Here is a 21,214-nt window from a genome sequence, read left to right on the forward strand (position 1 = left end):
TAAGGCCTGCCATAGGAGTGACTGATAGGAGATCTGTGTGTCCATTTTTAGGGTTAGATATAGGTATACTATATCTAAAGCAAAGGGTGAGTACACCACCTTGCCCCAGCTGTCGTGCAGCCAGTTGTGTCAGTTTAGTTAGTCAGCCCAGGGGTGGCATAATACATGCTTCAGCCCCTGGGAGACTTCTGGGTACACCTCAGCCCTGAGTACAGGGACTTGGGGAGGGCCCAGTGCCAATTCAGTACCTGAGTACAATTTGGATAGAGAGAACAGCTAGGCTGTGGGTCTGATTAGCAGGCCCACAGCCAGGGAAAGTCGTAAACCAGTGCAGCAAAAAGCAAAAATCTGGGTGATCATAGGATTGCAGACCCTACTCTCCTACATGACCCCCCCCCCAAACTTTGGGACAATAAACTAACCTTGACCAGGTGAGTCTTCTTGCTCTAAGTGGAAATACCTGGAGAGCCCATCAGCATTGCTGTGATCAGTACCAGGTCTATGCTCCACTGTAAAATCCATCCCCTGTAGGGAAATGGACCACCTAAGCAGTTTGGGGTTTTCACCCTTCATCTGATTTAGCCACAAGAGGGGCTTATGGTCTGTCTGAATGGTGAAGTGAGTGCCAAACAAGTAGGCCCTCAGCTTCTTCAGGGCCCAGACCACAGCAAAGGCCTCCCTCTCAATAGCTGACCAATTTTTCTCTCTGGGTGTCAACCTCCTACTAATGAAAGCAATAGGCTGATCATTACCATCAAAATTCAGTTGAGACAGAACAGCCCCCACACCCAACTCAGAAGCATCTGTTTGGACAATGAATGGCTTGGAGTAATCTGGACTCTTTAGGATAGGTGCTGTGCACATGGCCTGCTTTAGGTCATCGAATGCTTTCTGACAGCTTGCTGTCCACTGAACTTTCTTTGGCATCTTTTTGCTTGTCAGGTCATTAAGAGGGGTCACTATGGACCCATAATTTCTGACAAACTTCCTATAGTACCCAGTCAGGCCCAAGAAAGCTCGAACCTGAGTCTGGGTGATTGGAGGAGTCCAGTCCTTGATGGCCTGTATCTTACTCTCCAGTGGCTGAACCTGGCCTCCACCTACAAGGTGGCCCAGGTATACAACCTGTGTCTGCCCTATCTGGCACTTTGTGGCCTTGATAGTGAGGCCTGCCTTTTGCAGGGCCTCTAACACTTTCCTCAGGTGGACCAGGTGATCCTCCCAGGTGGAGCTAAAGACAGCAATATCGTCAAGATAAGCTGCACAGAAGTCATCCAGCCCAGTGAGGACTTGATTCACCAACCTTTGGAAGGTGGCAGGTGCATTTTTCAGTCCAAAGGGCATTACCACAAATTGATAATGCCCTCCAGGGGTAGAAAATGCTGTCTTGGGTTTGGCCTCCTCAGCTAACCTGATTTGCCAATACCCAGCTGTCAAATCAAATGTACTTAAGAAGTTGGCAGAAGCCAATTTATCTATAAGTTCATCTGCTCTTGGTATTGGGTGGGCATCAGTCTTAGTGACTGCATCGAGGCCTCTGTAGTCTACGCAAAACCTCATCTCTCTCTTACCACCCTGGGTGTGAGGCTTTGGCACTAGAACTACTGGGCTAGCCCAAGGGCTATCTGAGGGCTCAATGACTCCCAGCTCCAACATTTTCTGCACTTCAGTTTTGATGCAGTCTCTAACATGATCAGGCTGTCTGTAGATTTTACTCTTGACAGGCAGACTGTCTCCAGTGTCAACATCATGGGTACACCAATCAGTTTGGCTGGGTGTCAGAGAGAACATATGTCTGTAGGATTGCAGAACTTGCCTGCAATCCTGTTGCTGATGTTCAGTGAGGCTGCCACAAAAGACAACACCATCAACTGATCCATCATCAGGATTCTGAGTGAGCAGGTCTGGGAGAGGGTCACTCTCTTCCTCCTGTCCCTCATCTGTGGCCATGAGCAAGCTCATGTCCTTCCTGTCAACATATGCCTTGAGCCTGTTAACATGGAGCACTCTGAGAGGGCTCCTGGGAGTTCCAAGGTCCACCAAGTAGGTAACCTCTCCCTTTTGCTCAATGATGGTGTGGGGCCCAGACCATTTGTCTTTCAGAGCTGCTGGGGCCACTGGCTCCAGCACCCACACCTTCTGTCCTGGCTGGTACACAGTCAGAACAGCCTTTTGGTCATGCCAAGTTTTTTGAAGTTCTTGGCTGGCCTCAAGGTTTTTGGATGCCTTTTCCATATACTCAGCCATCCTGGAGCGGAGACCAAGTACATAGTCCACTATGTTGGTTGCAGGCTTTTTGAGAGGTCTCTCCCATCCTTCCTTCACCAAACACAGGGGTCCTCTTACAGGATGCCCATACAGAAGCTCAAAAGGGCTGTAGCCAACCCCCTTCTGTGGGACCTCTCTGTAAGCAAACAGGAGGCAGGGGATCAGGACATCCCATCTTCTCCTAAGAGTTTCAGGTAGTCCATGAATCATCCCTTTCAGGGTCCTGTTGAATCTCTCAACAAGCCCATTGCATTGTGGATGATAGGGTGTGGTGAACTTGTAGTTCACACCACACTCTTTCCACATAGCAGTCAGACATCCTGACATGAAGTTTGTACCTCTGTCAGAAACGACCTCCTTAGGGAAACCCACTCTGGAGAACACTCCAACTAGGGCTCTTGCCACTACAGGTGCTGTAGTGGTCCTAAGGGGAATAGCTTCAGGATACCTGGTGGCATGATCCACTACCACCAGTATAAACTTGTGCCCTGATGCTGTCTGGGGTTCCATTGGACCAACAATGTCAATCCCCACTCTTTCAAAGGGAACCCCCACCACAGGTAGTGGTATGAGGGGGGCCTTTGTTGTGCCACCTGACTTACCACTGGCTTGGCAAGTGACACAGGAGCTACAAAACTCCTTGGTATTCTCATTCATATGGGGCCAGTGAAAGTGTGAGACAAGCCTGTCCCAAGTCTTTGTCTGACCTAAGTGACCTGCAAGGGGAATTTCATGGGCCAAGGTGAGAAGGAAACCTCTCAGAGACAAGGGGATGACCAGCCTCCTGGTTGCACCAGGCTTGGGGTCTCTTGACTCAGAGTACAGGAGTCCATCTTCCCAGTATACCCTGTGGGCACCTGTGGCATTCCCTGCAGCCTCAGCAGCAGCCTGCTGTCTGAGGGGTTCAAGGGAAGGGCAGCTCAACTGTTCCTTCCCCAGGTCTGCTCTGGAGGGTCCCCCTGAGCCCAGAAACTCAACTTGATCAAGTTCAAGCTCTTTAGGCTCAGTTTCCCTCAGTTCTCTCAGATCAGCCTCCTCAGAGACTTGATCCTCAACCTGGGGCAAGGGGGAAGGCAAAGCCTTACCCTTACTGCTCTTCTTCTTGGAAGGTGTCTGGTCCATCATTTCAGGATCCAGCACCTGTTCAGTGGGGCATTTCCTGGCCTGTGACCTAGTCACAGCAAGCACATGTGCTGGCAAGCCTAACATTTCCATGTGAGTCCTCTGCTCCACTTCTGACCATTGTGATGACTCCAAATCATTGCCCAACAAACAATCAACTGGGAGGTCTGAACTGACTACAACTTTCTTTTGTCCCTTCACTCCACCCCAGGAGAAAGCCACAATTGCCACACTATGACTAGTAGTGACATTGCTGGCATTGGTCACCAGGAAATCAGTACCTGGCATGATCTGTCCAGGGTCCACAAAGTTAGGTGTCACCATGGTGACACTGGCACAAGTGTCCCTATAGGCCTGAGCCATTTTGCCATTTATCAAAGGTGTCTGCCTGTATTTGCCCAAAGTATTGGGACTTATTTCAGGGGACATATCCATATCCCCTGTACAGACAAGGACAGCCTGAGTGAGTGTGCCAACTAAGTTGTCAGACCCCTCAGTACCCAAGGTTAACCCAACTAATGCCTTGGGAGGTGCACTACCACTACTGACTGTACTAGGGGGTGCAGTTGCCTTAGGGGCTGTAGTGGCAGGAGTTTGTCCTCCTCTTTTGGTGCACTCACTAAACCAGTGAGATTTACTTTTACAGTACTGGCACCACCTTTTTGACTGGCCTTCTGGAGTCTTCTTCTTCTGGGAAGCCTGACCCCCACCCTCTTTGGTTTGTTGGGGACCTGGTGAAGACTTCTGGTCATTTTGCTCATTCTTAACATTACCCTTCTGGTCTGCTTTCTTCTGACCACCCTGGTTCTGGTTCTGGTTCTGCTTGATCCTTGTCCTGACCCATTTGTCTGCCTTCTTTCCCAATTCTTGGGGAGAGGTCAGATCTGAATCAACAAGGTGCTGGTGCAACAACTGGTTCTGACAATTGTTTAAAATTTGTTCTCTCATCATTAGATTATACAATCCTGTGTAATCTGTAACCTTGCTACCCAGCAACCAGCCCTCCAAAGCCTTAGTGGCACAATCCACAAAGTCAGACCAGTCCTGAGACTGAGTTTTCTGGGTGTCTCTGAACAGCAACCTGTACTGCTCAGTGGTTAAACCAAACCCATCAACCAGTGTATTCTTCAGGACCTGGTAATTGTTAGCATCCTCTACTCTTGTAGTGAGGAGCTTATCTCTACCTTTACCATCAAAGGAGAGCCACAGTATAGCTGCCCACTGACTCTGGGGAATGCACTGCACAGTGCAGGCCCTCTCCAGAGCAGCCATCCATTTCTGGATATCATCCCCTTGCTTAAAGGGGGGCACTATCTTAGTCAGGTGTTTAGTATCTAAACCCTTCTCTCTATCTCTTGGGAGATTGCTGCCACCAGTGGGTGCTAGCCCACTCATCTGCTGCTCTCTAGCAAAGGCAAGCTTCTCTTTGGCCAGGGCAAGTTCTTCCCTTTCAATCCTCAGTTCAGCCTGTCTCATTCTAGCTTCATGCTCTTTTCTCTGAGGGGAAGTAAATCTCCTCTGTGGAGGATTCCTTCTCCCCTGAGAAGAGGCATTAGAGTGCAGAGATCTATTGGAGTCCCTAGAAAGAGATCTATCTCTCCTAACTCCAAGGTTAGGCCCACTTCGGGTTAGTACTGGGGGTCCCCCAGATCCTAGCCCAAGTAAGTCTAAGTTGGCCCTGGTTAGCCTTCTGACTACCTCAAGACCTTTGTCTACCTCATCCCCAGAGAGTTCCTCTTGATCCTCCTCCTCAACTGCAGTAGCAATGTTGGGGAGATCTGGATCCCCAGAGGTTCCCTCTAAGGCTGGCATGTTCTCATGTAACTGAGAAAGCTTTCTGGCATCATATGTCTCTAAGAGACCTATCAGAAAGGGAATGGTGGGGTTAGACCCCTGCTTCAGTTTTCTGGAGACACAGATCTGTCTCATCTCCTGGAAACTGAGAGCTGCATATCTTGAAGTGACCTGTGGAGGGTCAACACTGACCAGGGGAGTCTCAGTAGAATCTCCCTGGGTAGACATGCTTTTCTAGTGAGGTGTAAGTGGTGCACTTACCTACACTATATGTTTGCCTACTGATCCCTTGCTAGAGTTGTAGTTTAGGGTGTGCTAGGCCCTAGGAGCTACAACAGCTGGTTCAGTAGAACTCAGAGTATTCTAAGCTAAGTTATATGTACCTTTAGTACTCATGTGATCTTTCACAAGATATTCTTAGGGCATGTGTGGTAAAACAACAGCAAGCTCAAATCCCACCCGCTGCCCACCAATGTGAGAAGTTGGCCTGATGTGCAGTGCTCACTATTCTAGTGATCACTATATATCAGTCCAAACAACCCTTATTGATGATTGGTTGTAAGTCAACCTTATAGACCAGCTATCCTAGTAGCATGGATACGAGCAGTCTAAGGCTAAGACTCTAGAGGGCGTGTTAAGCCAGCTGTTTTACCATCACATTACCCCTTGAACACCCAGTGAAAGGACACCACACAAGTGTTATGAAAATAAACAGTGTATTTATTAGAATCACAACAACCCTGTACTCTTTATGAGGACAGGGTGCTAGGCACACAACAAAACTCTTACGAAAATACTTAAGTTAGCACGTTATACACAAATGCCCGAGGGGCACGAAAAACCATATACTTAAAAAGTGGAATGCGAAATTACTAGCAGGTAAGTACAGTACTAATAGGCTTTGGACTCGCTAGGACTTGACTATAGAATCGTTAGATTACTTCTAGGAGACCTAGGGGACTCGGGTGCAGAGTGTGCACTCTCACGCGGGATGCGGGACAAAGTCTATGGAAGCTAGTAAAGGCAAAGTTAGTGTTCACGGGCGAACCCGACCTGGTAGGAAGAAAACGACAGTGGATCCTGACCCTAGGATAGTGAGGCTATGCTGGGACACCGAAGTGCCGAAGTTACCTAGCCCAGGGGCTGCAGCTGCATAGGTCTGAAAAGACGTTGGGGATCTCGTTGCCGGACCAGGAGCCTGGAAGAAGGAAGTTGCTGGCAGGCGACCAGTGAAGGAAAGTTCGTTGGATCCAAGCCTGGATCAAGGAAGAAGAAAACCTGAAAGCAGAGGGGACCAAGTTCTTGAATCACTAGCCAGTGATTAAGTGGGCACCAGGATGGCACCGGGCGAAGTCACCTCGACTAGGTGAGTGGGCGACGCTGGCTCTGCAGATCTCACGGACCAGGAGGCGTTGTCGGCGACCAGGATGGAGAGGCGAGCTGTCCCACGATGGATGAAGCTGTCGGCGTCGAAGTTACCCAGGATTGGGCAACAAGCCTTGGCTAATTCAAGCCCACGCGGTGGACTCAAAATGGCGTCTTGAGTGGACCAGGAGGGTCCGGGGTGCTCCTCTTTTGGAAGGGAGCAAGGGCCAGCCTGGAGCAACCAGACCAGCAGCAAAAATGTCGTCGGGCGTCGTTCAGAAGGCCACAAGCCAGCGGGCTAGTAGCCAAACAACGCGGTGAGCAGCAAAAAGCAGAAGGGCCCCACGCAGATCGTGGAGATGCTGGGAGGCTGCACTTCGGTGCTGGAGCTGCTCAGGGTCGGGGCTTCTCGGACCCCAAAGCACTCACCAGGAAATTACTCGGCGGGCTTGCTGGAAAGAAGTCGTGCAGTCTTGAAGATGGCCGGTCCCTCGAGGTCTCGTCACACCCACGAATCTCAGCGTGACTGATGATGCAGGTAGAGGTCAGAGGTGCAGGGAAAGCCGGTTCTCGTCGAGCTGGGCAGTCTTGATCCGGAGGAGAGACTTGCAGCAGACCGCAGTGTTCTTAAGATGGTGCCTGCGGATGCAGGGTGACTACTCCTTAGTCACAAGGGAGAAATCTTAGGAAGAAGTCTTGAGTTCCTTTCGTGGAAAGTAGTTTCAGGATTCAAAGATGATCTGATTTGGAAGGGGGCCAGTTCCTACCTTTATCCTGTAAAAAGGGGCTGGCACGCGACTAAGTCCTGCCCTATGGGTGGGACTAGGAGGGGGGTGGTTACACCCACTTCCTTGGCGGGCTTTTCCCCAGCACAGGGTCTGGAGTGACCCTGGAACTGGTTCCAGCCAGCCTATGCACAGTGAGCACCGGGGTGCCACGTGCAGTCACCTTCCTCTAAAGCCCTGCCTACCTACAATACACAAAACCCTGTCTGGGACGGTGCTGGCACCGCCCCTGGCAGGAAACCCTTTGTCCTTATCTCCTGCTCTGGGAGGACTCCCAGCAGCAGGAGGGCAGACTTGTGTCTCGGTGGCAGCATCCATTTTGTGGAGCTGAGGCTCTGTTTGACTTTAACCGGGGTTAGGGGTTACATACATGTCGTGTCCCTCTAGAAGGGTGGAATGCTAACCCCGTCGCCAGAATTGGCGAGGGGTTAGTATTCCAATTCGTATGACACCTTACTCGACATGTTTTGATAAAGCGATACCAGAGTTGGCACATAACCGCGAGGATTATAATGCACTTAAGAGTATATGGTATGCGATATCATGGAAACGGCTAAGGGATGGATCCCGAAAGCCGCAGACAGGCTCAGCTCATGCCAGAGCACCATCTCACACGATTCCAAGCACTCTGCCTTCAGGATTGTTAAGGCCTGCCATAGGAGTGACTGATAGGAGATCTGTGTGTCCATTTTTAGGGTTAGATATAGGTATACTGTTGGACAGGCCACATGAAGGGCTCGCTCCCTCCCCGCAGGACAGGGCCCGGGCCACCGTCAGCACCATTGCCCGGCCCAGCCGCCATCTTGGACACGGCACCACGCGGCCGCGCGGCCTCAGCCCGACCCCAACCCTGGGCCTGGCCAGGCCCCGACATCCCGGCACCACCCTCCACCCAGGAGGTGAACGGCCCACTTGGCAGGTCAATGGGAGTACGAAGTGTCGATGGCTCTCCCCCGCCAGGTGCCGAGCACCCCCAGCCTCCTTGGGCGCTGGCTCCGCCCCCCTGCTGGGTGTCTGGACTCCCTCATCCCAGACCTCCCGACCTCCAAGAGCGAGGGTCCGGACATCAAAGGGCGCCAGACCTATAACTGAGGCCGCCCCAGGACAGGAAGGCAGTTGTATCCTGGAGTCGAGAGACACCGAGAAGAACTCATCCTTGACGGACTGCTGGCGCTGCCACAGCCCTGCCTTGTGAACTATTGTCCTGCCTGCTGGCGCTGCCGCGGCCCTCTGCAACCTTCATCCTCGTGGGACCTGCTGGCGCTGCCGCGGCCCTCTGCAACCTTCATCCTCGTGGGACCTGCTGGCGCTGCCGCGGCCCTCTGCAACCTTCATCCTCGTGGGACCTGCTGGCGCTGCCGCGGCCCTCTGCAACCTTCATCCTCGTGGGACCTGCTGGCGCTGCCGCGGCCCGTAGTAACCTCCATCCTCGTGGGACCTGCTGGCGCTGCCGCGGCCCGTTGCAACCTGCATTCTCGTGGGACCTGCTGGCGCTGCCGCGGCCCGTTGTAACCTTCATCCTCGTTGGGACCTGCTGGCGCTGCCGCGGCCCGTTGCCACCTACGACCTCTTCGGGCCCTGCCGGCGCTGCCGCGGTCTGACCCATCCGAACACCGAGCTCGAGGATTGTGAGCTATCACCGTTACACCTCCGTACCCGTGGGTACCAAGACTGTCCCGCTACCCCCTTCCCTTACTAGAGACTAGAATTGAGAGGATCATCGTGTCCTGATCGCCTTGTATCGTACCACTCTACTACCAGAAGTGCCTATAAAAGGTGTTACCCTGATCTTTGTGTGGTGTCCATCTGTGGGGGGGAAGTTACCTGTCTGTGCGATCACTGTGCTCGGCCGACCCTTCAGGTCTCCGTCTAACATTGGTGGCTAGCGGCGCGATCCGAACCAACGCGTACCGTACAGACAGTAACTCACCCTACGACTAAAACCACAATGACGACCAAAGAGAGCGGATCGGCGGAGAAGTTCCAGATGGAAAAGCTGGAAGAATACAACCACCGAGAGCTCAAACAATTTTGCATGGACTTAGGCATTGCTACCACCGGGCTAAGCACAAAAGAAGACTTCAAAAACGCCCTAGAGGCCTGGACAGAGACAAATACCGCAACCCCCCGGGACCCCGCAGCCCCGGAAGTCAACACCACCCGGACGGAGGAACGGAGAACAGGCCCCTCCCATGAAGAGATCCAAGAGCGGGAAAAAAATAGATTACACGAGTTAGACTTGGCACGACTCAGATTAGACGGAGAATTGAAACTGGCGGAACAAAAAATAAACTTAGAACACTTACGGCTCAGAGAAGAGCGAGAGGAAAAACAGAGACAGAGAGACCTCGAAGAAAAAAGACTGGCATACGAGCACGAGTGCAAACTAGCGGAGATAGAAATACGCAAACTGAACAAAAACCTAGGGGTGCCCGAGCAACCGCACTCCCCGGGTCCTACCGAGCAGAAGGTCCACATCCCCAAGGATGTGGTCCGAGAATATCACCGGAACGACGACATACAGCAGTGGTTCAAGGCCTATGAGATTGCCATGACCGCCCACCGAGTCGCTCGAAGTGACTGGGGAGCCGGTCTATGGGGGAGATTCGTCAACGAGGGTCGTGATGCCCTGCTGCAACTTCCGGACCATCAAATGACGTCCTATGACCACATGAAGGCCGCCCTCCTCAGTCGATATGGACTTACACCCGAAATGTACCGCCAGAGGTTCCGCAACTGCACCCGGATCCCAGGTACGACGTGGTTGGAATACGTGAACTATTTCAGCCGAGCCTTCGAGGGGTGGATCAAGGGTAACAACGTAACCACTTACGAACAACTCTTCAATCTCATTGTGTGGGAGCACCTCTCCAACAACTGCTTTGTCGAGCTCAGGCAGCACCTCCTCGACAGTAAATTGACTGAACCCCGGCAGCTCGCCACCGAGGCTGACCGGTGGGAGAGCACCCGAGTGGCCCGGAGTGGGCCGAATGAGCAGAACAGAACCAACCAAGGTCACCATCGTCCCCGAGGAGGAGGAGGAGGCCCGGGCCGGGGCAGAGACGCCGCCCCGGCCGCACCCACTAACGCCACCCCGGCCCCAGCAGGCCGGGGAAACCCCCCGATGCGCCCGGGGTTCCGAGCTAACGTGACGTGTCATCGATGCCAGCGAGTCGGCCACTATGCCAGTGACCCGACCTGCCCGAAGAACCAGGCCCCCAGGCCCCGCCAAATGGCGGCCGCCGCCCTGGGAGAAGAACAAGTCTCCGAAGACACGGAGACCTATGAGTCGGAGCAGTTCGAGTGGGAACCCGCCGCCATGACCCTGGCATGCCTAGGAGGAAGAGACATGGTCCCGCGGACTCCCCTGCCCGCCAACACTAGGAAGTACAGCCAATGGGTGAGCATCAATGGGCGCAAGGCCGAGGCCCTGCGTGACACCGGGCCAGTGTGACGGCCGTCCGCTGTCACCTGGTAACCCCGGAACAAATCCTACCAAACGTACTTTGCCCCGTCCGATCGGCAGATAACTCAGAGAGCCTGTGTCGGATGGCCTGCGTCCCCTTCGAATGGGGAGGAGTGTCCGGCATGCTGAAAGTAACTGTCCGTGACGATGCCCCCGTAGACTGCCTCCTGGGGAACGATCTCGAGAGCTCCCCGTGGGCCGCTGTGGAAAGAAGAGAGCATCTGGGGATGTTGGGTCTCCCGGACTGGGCGTGCGTAACCACCCGGTCCATGGCCACCCGCACCATCCCTAGACCAGAAGAACCAGAATGGGCAGCACCTCCGCCCTCGATCACTCCAGAAGAAGACTTCCTCCAGACCGACCACCCGGACCCCACCCCAGAGGGGTCCACACAGCCCCCCGAGCTTCCCGACCTGGCTCAGTGGCGTCAAGAAGGGGGGCCCACCCAGGAACAATTCCGGCAGGAGCAAAAGACCTGCCCCTCCCTCGAGGGATTGCGACAGCAAGCGCTCGCCCAGAGCCAAGGAGACACCACCGGGGCCCACTGGGTTTATTGGGACAATGATCTCTTGTACAGCGAACAGAAAATCGCAGAACTGGGGGCCGGGCGAGTGCTGGTGGTGCCCTTCCACTTCAGAGACTTCCTGTTGAACCTAGCCCATGATGTCCCCCTGGCCGGGCACCTGGGCCAAGACAAGACCTACCACCGCCTGGTGACTCACTTTTTTTGGCCCAAAATGAGAAATGACGTATCCAACCATTGCCGGTCCTGCCCGACCTGCCAGGCCAGTGGGAAGAGCGGCCGCAAACTCAAGGCACCCCTACAACCATTCCCCGTGGTGACCACCCCGTTCGAAAGGGTGGGAATAGACATTGTGGGGCCCCTGGACCCCCGAACAGCACAGGGACATCGCTTCATCCTGGTCCTGGTGGATCACGCTACCCGCTATCCTGAGGCGGTCCCCCTTCGTACGATAACAGCCCCAGTAGTGGGTCGAGCCTTGATGGGGATCTTCTCTCGAGTGGGCTTCCCCCGGGAAGTCGTCAGCGACAGGGGTACGAACTTTATTTCAAAGTATATGAAATCCCTCTGGCAGCAGTGCGGAGTCACTTACCGATTCACCACCCCCTATCACCCCCAGGGGAACGGACTGGTCGAGCGGTTCAACCGCACCCTCAAGGGGATGATCATGGGGCTGGAAGAACCCCTACGCCGCCAGTGGGACGTGCTACTACCGTGCCTCCTCTTCGCCTACCGAGAAGTCCCCCAGAAGTCCCTCGGCTTCAGCCCCTTCGAACTCCTGTACGGACACCCCGTTCGCGGGCCTCTCAGCCTAGTGAAGGAGGAATGGGAAATGGCCCCCCTAAAGACCCCTCCGGACGTCTACAAATACCTCCTGACCCTCCGTAATCAGACCCGGAAATTCAGGGAGATCGCTAAAACCAATCTGGAGGCCAGTCAAGAGGACATGAAGAAGTGGTACGACCAACATGCCTCCTCCATCGAGTTTGAACCGGGTCAGCAGGTATGGGTGATGTCCCCCATCGAACCATGTGCCTTGCAGGACAAATGGACGGGGCCCTTCAAGGTGATCGAGCGCAGGAGCCCCGTCACCTATCTCATCGACCTGGAGTCCCCCCGGAACCCCCTCCGGGTCCTCCACGCCAACCGACTCAAACCCCACTTCGTGCGCTCAGAGCTCAGCCTGCTGATGGCTACCGACAGTGGCGCGGAAGGAGACTCCGAGCCCCTCCCTGACCTACTGAGGACCCGGGAAAGAGATGGTTCGGTGGACGGGGTCCGACTCTCTGAGGCCCTGACCCCAGAGCAGCGTCAAGATTGCCGGGCCCTCCTGCTGCCGTTCGCAAACCTGTTCTCTCTCGCACCCGGAGTCACCTCCTGGTGCCTGCACGACGTGGACACGGGGGACAGTCCTCCTGTTCGACACCGGGCGTACCGAGTACCGGATCGGGTACGTACATGCATCCAAGAAGAAGTCTCCAAGATGCTCGCCCTCGGAGTCATCGAACCTTCGGACAGTCCCTGGGCCAGCCCGGTCGTCCTGGTCCCCAAGGCCGCGGCCCCGGGCACCACCCCTGAACTCCGGTTCTGCATTGACTATCGGGGTCTGAACGCGGTCACCCGAACCGACGCTCACCCTATCCCCCGAGCAGATGAACTAGTCGACCGCATGGGGGCAGCCCGCTACCTAAGCATCTTCGACCTGACAGCGGGCTACTGGCAGATCGGCCTCACCCCCAGAGCCCAAGAACGTTCCGCTTTCTCCACCCCGGATGGGCACTACCATTTCAGAGTGATGCCCTTCGGCATGAAAAACGCTCCAGCCACTTTTCAAAGACTGGTGAACCAGGTATTGGCGGGCCTCGAAGAATTCAGCGCCGCCTACCTGGACGACATCGCGGTATACAGCCGCCACTGGGCGGATCACCTCCACCACCTCAGAGAGGTCCTGCAGGCCCTCCAACAGGCCGGCCTCACCATAAAGGCCAGCAAGTGCCAAATCGGCCAGGGGTCCGTGACCTACCTCGGACACCAAGTGGGGAGCGGTCTGGTGGCCCCCCTCCAACTCAAGGTAGCTGCCATTCAGTCCTGGCAACCCCCCGAGACACAAACCGAGGTCCGAGCCTTCCTGGGGCTCACCGGATACTACCGGCGGTTTGTAAGGGACTATGGCAGCATTGTGGGGCCCCTCACGGAGCTCACGTCTAAGAACCACCCAAAAAGAGTCAACTGGACTCCCGACTGTCAAGCAGCCTTCGAGACGCTGAAGGCCGCCATGTGCACCGCTCCTGTGCTCCAGGCCCCCGACTACAGCCGCGAGTTCATCGTGCAGACCGATGCCTCCGACCATGGTATTGGGGCCGTCCTCTCCCAACTGAACCCCGAAGGAGTGGACCAACCAGTGGCCTTCATCAGCAGACGCCTACTGCCCCGAGAACAGCGCTGGAGCACCATTGAGCGAGAGGCCTTCGCGGTGGTATGGGCCCTCAAGAAGCTCCGGCCATACCTCTTCGGAACCCATTTCCGGGTACAGACGGACCATCGGCCCCTGCAATGGCTCATGCAGATGCGGGGGGAGAACCCCAAACTATTGCGATGGTCCATGTTGGACAGGCCGCATGTTCGAGCTGTACCCCCTCCCCGCAATGGGACCAGGACCCTGGCTCTCCCTGCATCCCCAGCCAGAGTCCACCAACGACCACCCGAAGTACCCTGCAATCCCTCCACTACAAGACACCAGCTCCGGACCCCGCTGGCCCGGGTCACCATCTACCCCACGACATCGACCCGGCCGCCATCTTGGGGCGCTGCAGCACGAGGCCGCGTGGCCTCAACTCGACCCTCACCCTGGGCCCGGCCGGGCCCGACATCGAGGCACCAACCTCCCCCCAGGAGGCAGAGTGACCACTTGGCAAGTCAATGGGAGAAGGAATCGTCAACGGCTCTCCTCCGCCAGGTGTCGATCACCCCAGGCCGCCTGGGCGCTGGCTCCACCCCCCTGCTGGGTGTCTGGACTCCCTCATCCCGGACCTCCCGGCCCCCAGGCGCGAGGGTCCGGACATCAAAGGGGACCAGACCTATAACTGGGGCAGGACCAGACCAGGAAGGCAGTTGTATCCTGGAGTCGAGAGACCCGAGAAGAACTCATCCGTGACTTGGCCTGCTGGCGCTGCCGCGGCCCTCTGCCTCGTGAAACCATCGTCTTGGCCTGCTGGCGCTGCCGCGGCCCTCTGCCTCGTGAAACCATCGTCTTGGCCTGCTGGCGCTGCCGCGGCCCTCTGCCTCGTGAAACCATCGTCTTGGCCTGCTGGCGCTGCCGCGGCCCTCTGCCTCGTGAAACCATCTTGGCCTGCTGGCGCTGCCGCGGCCCTCTGCCTCGTGAAACCATCTTGGCCTGCTGGCGCTGCCGCGGCCCTCTGCCTCGTGAAACCATCGTCTTGGCCTGCTGGCGCTGCCGCGGCCCTCTGCTTTGAGAGACTATCATCTTGGCCTGCTGGCGCCGCCGCGGCCCGATCCACAGACACTCCAGCTCGAGGATTGTGAGCTCGCCTTTTACCACCACCTGTACCGATCCGGTACTAAGACTGTCCCGCTACCCCCTTTCCCTACAGAGACTAGAAGTGAGAGGACCCCCGGGTCCAAGTTATCCTGTACCGCTGATATCCTTGCCTTAAGAACCTTATATAAAGCATTGAACTCGACTTGGTGTGGTGCCTGTTTGTGGGGAGGGAGGGTACTTGTCTGTACGATCGCCGGAGATGGTCCCCCTCGGGGATCTCTCCCTCGGTATCCGGCCGACCCTCAGGGTCCCCGTCTAACATTGGTGGCCAGCGACGGGATCCGAACCTACGCATAATCGTACAGAAAGTCACTCGCCCCACCACACACAACAACCATGTCAATAGAGAGCGGAACAACGGAAAAATTTCAGATGGAAAAATTGGAAGACTACAACCACCGGGAACTGAAGCAATATTGCATAGAACTTGGACTTCCAACCACAGGTCTTAGCACAAAGGAAGACTTCAAACGAGCCCTAGAAGCTTGGGCAGAAACGGGTACGGCCGTACCCCGAACACAAACAACCGAAACGAGCCCCGCACCAACTAAAGAAAGAACGGATCTCTCCCTGGAAGAGATCCGAGAAAGAGAAAAAACCAGACTCCACGAATTAGAACTTGCCCGACTTCGCTTGGATGGGGAACTCAAGCTGGCAGAACAAAAAATAACCCTGGAACACTTACGACTCAGGGAGGAGCGGGAAGACAAGCAAAGACAGAGGGAGCTAGAGGAAAAGAGACTAGAATACGAACATGAGCGCAATCTCAAAGCACTGGAGATTCAGAAACAGAATAAAGACCTCGGGCTCCCCGAACGACCGACCCCGTCTGCCTCGACCGAACCCAAGGTTCACATCCCCAAAGATGTCATCCGGGAATACCACAAGAACGATGATATCCAGCAGTGGTTTAAAGCCTATGAGGTGGCAATGACCTCCCACCGGATTCCCCGAAGCGATTGGGGAGCCGGATTATGGGGGAGGTTTGTCAACGAAGGGCGGGACGCCCTGCTGCAACTCCCGGACCAGCTGATGACCTCCTACGACCACATGAAGGCCGCCCTCCTCACTCGATACGGGCTCACACCTGAGATGTACCGCCAACGGTTCCGCGACTGCAAACGGATTCCGGGTACAACTTGGGTGGAGTACGTGAACTTTTTTAGCCGAGCCTTCGAGGGGTGGATCAAGGGCAACAAAGTAACCACCTACGACCAACTCTTTGACCTTATCGTATGGGAACACCTGTCGAACAACTGCTTCGTGGAGCTCCGGCAACACCTCCTGGACAGCAAGCTAACCGACCCTCGACAACTCGCCGCCGAAGCCGACCGGTGGGAAAGCACCCGAGTTGGCCGGAGCGCACCCAGCGAAGTATCCAGATCGTATCGCCCCCGAGGGGGAGGAGGAAGTCAGGGTCGGGGGAGAGACCCCGGCCCCTCGTCACCCCCCAGAAACGCCTCGACCCCGGTTGGCCGGGGAAGCCCTGCCGTCCGGGCCGGTTTCCGGGCCAACATTACGTGCCACAGGTGCCAGCGACCCGGCCACTACGCCAGTGATCCCAACTGCCCAAAGAATCCGAACACTACTCCCCGCCAAGTTGCAGCGGCGGCCCTAGGGGAAGAAATAATCCCGGAAGACCAAGAGGAGTACGAGACCGATCCCTCTGAATGGGCACCCGCCGCCATGGCACTGGTCTGCTTAGGGGAGAGAGACATGATTCCGCGGGCCCCCCTTCCCGCCAACACACAGAAGTACGGTCAATGGGTCAACATCAATGGCCGCCGGGCGGAAGCCCTCCGCGACACCGGGGCCAGTGTAACGGCGGTCCGACGCCACCTCGTCACTCCAGACCAAATCTTGCCGAACATTCTTTGCCCTGTTCGATCAGCCGACAACTCCGAAAGCCTATGCCACATGGCCTGCGTCCCCTTCGAGTGGGGAGGAGTAACAGGGATGTTAAAAGTAACTGTCCGCGATGATGCCCCCGTGGACTGCCTCCTAGGAAACGACCTTGAAAGCTCTCCCTGGGCAGCTGTCGAACGGAGGGAGCACCTGGGGATGCTTGGCCTCCCCGAATGGGTCTGCGTCACGACCCGGTCCATGACCGCCCGCGCGGTCCCCAGCCCAGAAGAGCCCGAGTGGCCAGAACCTCCTCCCGCGCTCATCCCAGAGGAGGCCGCCCCAGAAGCCATTCCCTTGACCCAAACCGAAGAAGGACCCGACCAGCTTCGGGACGTCCCTGACCTGGCACAATGGCGGCAGGAGGGAGGCCCCACGCAGGAACAATTCCGGGCCGAGCAACAAACCTGTCCTTCTCTCGAAGGACTCCGGCAGCAAGCCCTGGCCCAGAGCACCGGGGATACCTCGGGGGCCCACTGGATCTACTGGGACCAAGACCTGCTCTACAGCGAGCAGAAAATTGCAGAACTAGGGGCCAGTCGGGTGCTGGTGGTGCCCCTTCGCTTCCGAGACTTCCTCCTGAACTTAGCCCACGATGTCCCCCTTGCCGGACACCTGGGGCAGGATAAAACCTACGACCGCCTGGTGACCCATTTTTTCTGGCCCCACATGCGGAAGGATGTCACCAACCACTGCAAGGCCTGCCCCACCTGCCAGGCCAGCGGAAAAAGTGGCCGAAAAATCAAAGCACCATTACAACCCTTTCCTGTCGTCACCACCCCGTTTGAACGAGTGGGAATAGACATTGTGGGGCCCCTCGACCCTCGAACAGCCCAAGGACACCGGTTCATCCTGGTCCTGGTAGACCACGCCACCCGCTATCCCGAGGCCATCCCTCTTCGGACTGTGACGGCCCCCGTGGTGGGCCGGGCCCTGATGGGGATCTTCTCCCGGGTGGGGTTCCCCCGGGAGGTCGTCAGTGACAGGGGCACGAACTTTATCTCCAGATATATGAAGTCCCTCTGGCAGCAATGCGGGGTCACCTACAAATTCACGACCCCCTATCACCCGCAAGGAAACGGACTGGTCGAGAGATTCAACCGCACCCTCAAGGGGATGATTATGGGTCTAGAAGAACCCCTTCGACGCCAGTGGGACGTACTGCTGCCATGCCTCCTGTTTGCCTATCGGGAGGTCCCGCAGAAGTCCCTCGGCTTCAGCCCCTTTGAACTACTGTACGGACACCCCGTCCGGGGCCCCCTCAGCCTAGTCAAGGAAGGTTGGGAGCAGCCTCCCCAGAAAACTCCCCCGGACATCTACCGGTATCTCCTGGCTCTCCGCAACCAGACCCGGCGGTTCCGAGACACCGCCAAAGCCAACCTCGAGGCCAGTCAGGAGGACATGAAGAGGTGGTACGATCAGCACACGTCCTCCATTGAGTTCGAACCTGGACAACAGGTCTGGGTGATGTCCCCGGTTGAGCCCTGTGCCCTCCAAGACAGATGGTCCGGGCCCTTCAAGGTAATCGAACGCAAGGGGCCCGTCACCTATTTAATCGACATGGAGACTGCCCGGAACCCCCTACGGGTCCTCCATGCCAACAGGCTCAAACCCCATTTTGTGCGATCCGAACTCAGCCTCCTAATGGCTACCGATACTGGGACAGAAGAAGACTCCGAACCCCTTCCGGACTTACTGAGGGCCTTCGAGCAGGATGGCTCAGTGGAAGGGGTCCAGCTCTCCGAGGCCCTGTCCCCGGAGCAACGCCAAGACTGCCAAACGCTCCTGAGGCAGTTCGCCTCCCTGTTCTCCCTCACCCCCGGAGTCACCCCCTGGTGCCTCCACGATGTGGACACCGGGGACAGCCCTCCTATTCGACACCGAGCATACCGCGTACCAGACCGGGTACGAGCCTGCATCCAGACCGAGGTGGCCAAGATGCTGACCCTAGGAGTGATCGAACCCTCAGACAGTCCCTGGGCGAGCCCAGTCGTCCTGGTTCCCAAGGCAGCTGCCCCGGGCGTTGCCCCTGAGCTCCGGTTCTGCGTGGACTATCGAGGGCTGAATGCAGTTACCCGGACCGACGCTCATCCCATCCCCCGGGCAGACGAGCTAATTGACCGGATGGGGGCCGCCCGCTACCTGAGCATCTTCGACTTAACAGCGGGCTACTGGCAGATCGGCCTCACCCCTAGGGCCCAAGAACGATCCGCCTTCTCTACCCCAGACGGGCACTACCACTTTAAAGTCATGCCCTTCGGCATGAAAAACGCCCCGGCAACGTTCCAACGGCTGGTAAACCAGGTACTGGCGGGCCTGGAAGACTTCAGCGCCGCCTACCTGGACGACATTGCTGTGTACAGCCACCAGTGGACCGACCACCTCCGCCACCTGCGGGAGGTTCTACTCGCCCTCCAGCAAGCCGGGCTCACCATCAAGGCCAGCAAGTGCCAAGTTGGCCAAGGGTCCGTGACCTACCTGGGACACCAAGTGGGAAGCGGGCTGGTGGCCCCTCTCCAACTCAAGATTGCTGCCATCCAGGCCTGGCAACCCCCTACGAGCCAAACGGAGGTCCGGGCCTTCCTGGGGCTCACCGGATACTACCGGCGGTTCGTGAAGGACTATGGTAGCATCGTGGGGCCCCTCACAGAGCTCACCTCCAAAAAGAGCCCCAAAACCGTCAACTGGACCCCGGGCTGCCAATCAGCCTTCGAGAAGCTAAAGACCGCCATGTGCACGGCCCCCGTGCTCCAGGCTCCCGACTACAGCCGGGAATTCCTTGTGCAGACGGACGCCTCCGATCATGGTGTGGGGGCCGTCCTCTCCCAACTCAACGCCGAAGGGGTCGACCATCCGGTGGTCTTCATCAGCAGACGCCTCTTGCCCCGAGAACAGCGCTGGAGCACCATTGAGAGGGAGGCCTTCGCCGTAGTCTGGGCACTCAAGAAGCTCCGGCCATACCTCTTCGGCACCCACTTCCGGGTGCAAACAGACCACCGACCCCTGCAATGGCTGATGCAAATGCGGGGGGAGAACCCGAAGCTGTTGCGCTGGTCCATCTCCCTGCAGGGGATGGACTTCACGGTGGAACATCGTCCAGGCCAGGACCACGCCAACGCCGACGGCCTGTCACGCTTTTTCCGCCTCAGCGAGGAGAGTCCCCAGGAAGATGGCTGACTCTCCCCGCCTTCAGCTGGGGGGGACGCATGTTGGACAGGCCGCATGTTCGAGCTGTACCCCCTCCCCGCAATGGGACCAGGACCCTGGCTCTCCCTGCATCCCCAGCCAGAGTCCACCAACGACCACCCGAAGTACCCTGCAATCCCTCCACTACAAGACACCAGCTCCGGACCCCGCTGGCCCGGGTCACCATCTACCCCACGACATCGACCCGGCCGCCATCTTGGGGCGCTGCAGCACGAGGCCGCGTGGCCTCAACTCGACCCTCACCCTGGGCCCGGCCGGGCCCGACATCGAGGCACCAACCTCCCCCCAGGAGGCAGAGTGACCACTTGGCAAGTCAATGGGAGAAGGAATCGTCAACGGCTCTCCTCCGCCAGGTGTCGATCACCCCAGGCCGCCTGGGCGCTGGCTCCACCCCCCTGCTGGGTGTCTGGACTCCCTCATCCCGGACCTCCCGGCCCCCAGGCGCGAGGGTCCGGACATCAAAGGGGACCAGACCTATAACTGGGGCAGGACCAGACCAGGAAGGCAGTTGTATCCTGGAGTCGAGAGACCCGAGAAGAACTCATCCGTGACTTGGCCTGCTGGCGCTGCCGCGGCCCTCTGCCTCGTGAAACCATCGTCTTGGCCTGCTGGCGCTGCCGCGGCCCTCTGCCTCGTGAAACCATCGTCTTGGCCTGCTGGCGCTGCCGCGGCCCTCTGCCTCGTGAAACCATCGTCTTGGCCTGCTGGCGCTGCCGCGGCCCTCTGCCTCGTGAAACCATCTTGGCCTGCTGGCGCTGCCGCGGCCCTCTGCCTCGTGAAACCATCTTGGCCTGCTGGCGCTGCCGCGGCCCTCTGCCTCGTGAAACCATCGTCTTGGCCTGCTGGCGCTGCCGCGGCCCTCTGCTTTGAGAGACTATCATCTTGGCCTGCTGGCGCCGCCGCGGCCCGATCCACAGACACTCCAGCTCGAGGATTGTGAGCTCGCCTTTTACCACCACCTGTACCGATCCGGTACTAAGACTGTCCCGCTACCCCCTTTCCCTACAGAGACTAGAAGTGAGAGGACCCCCGGGTCCAAGTTATCCTGTACCGCTGATATCCTTGCCTTAAGAACCTTATATAAAGCATTGAACTCGACTTGGTGTGGTGCCTGTTTGTGGGGAGGGAGGGTACTTGTCTGTACGATCGCCGGAGACGGTCCCCCTCGGGGATCTCTCCCTCGGTATCCGGCCGACCCTCAGGGTCCCCGTCTAACAGTCCAT

The sequence above is a fragment of the Lissotriton helveticus genome, chromosome 5_1 (assembly GCF_964261635.1).
Source record: "Lissotriton helveticus chromosome 5_1, aLisHel1.1, whole genome shotgun sequence".
Lineage (NCBI taxonomy): Eukaryota > Metazoa > Chordata > Amphibia > Caudata > Salamandridae > Lissotriton > Lissotriton helveticus.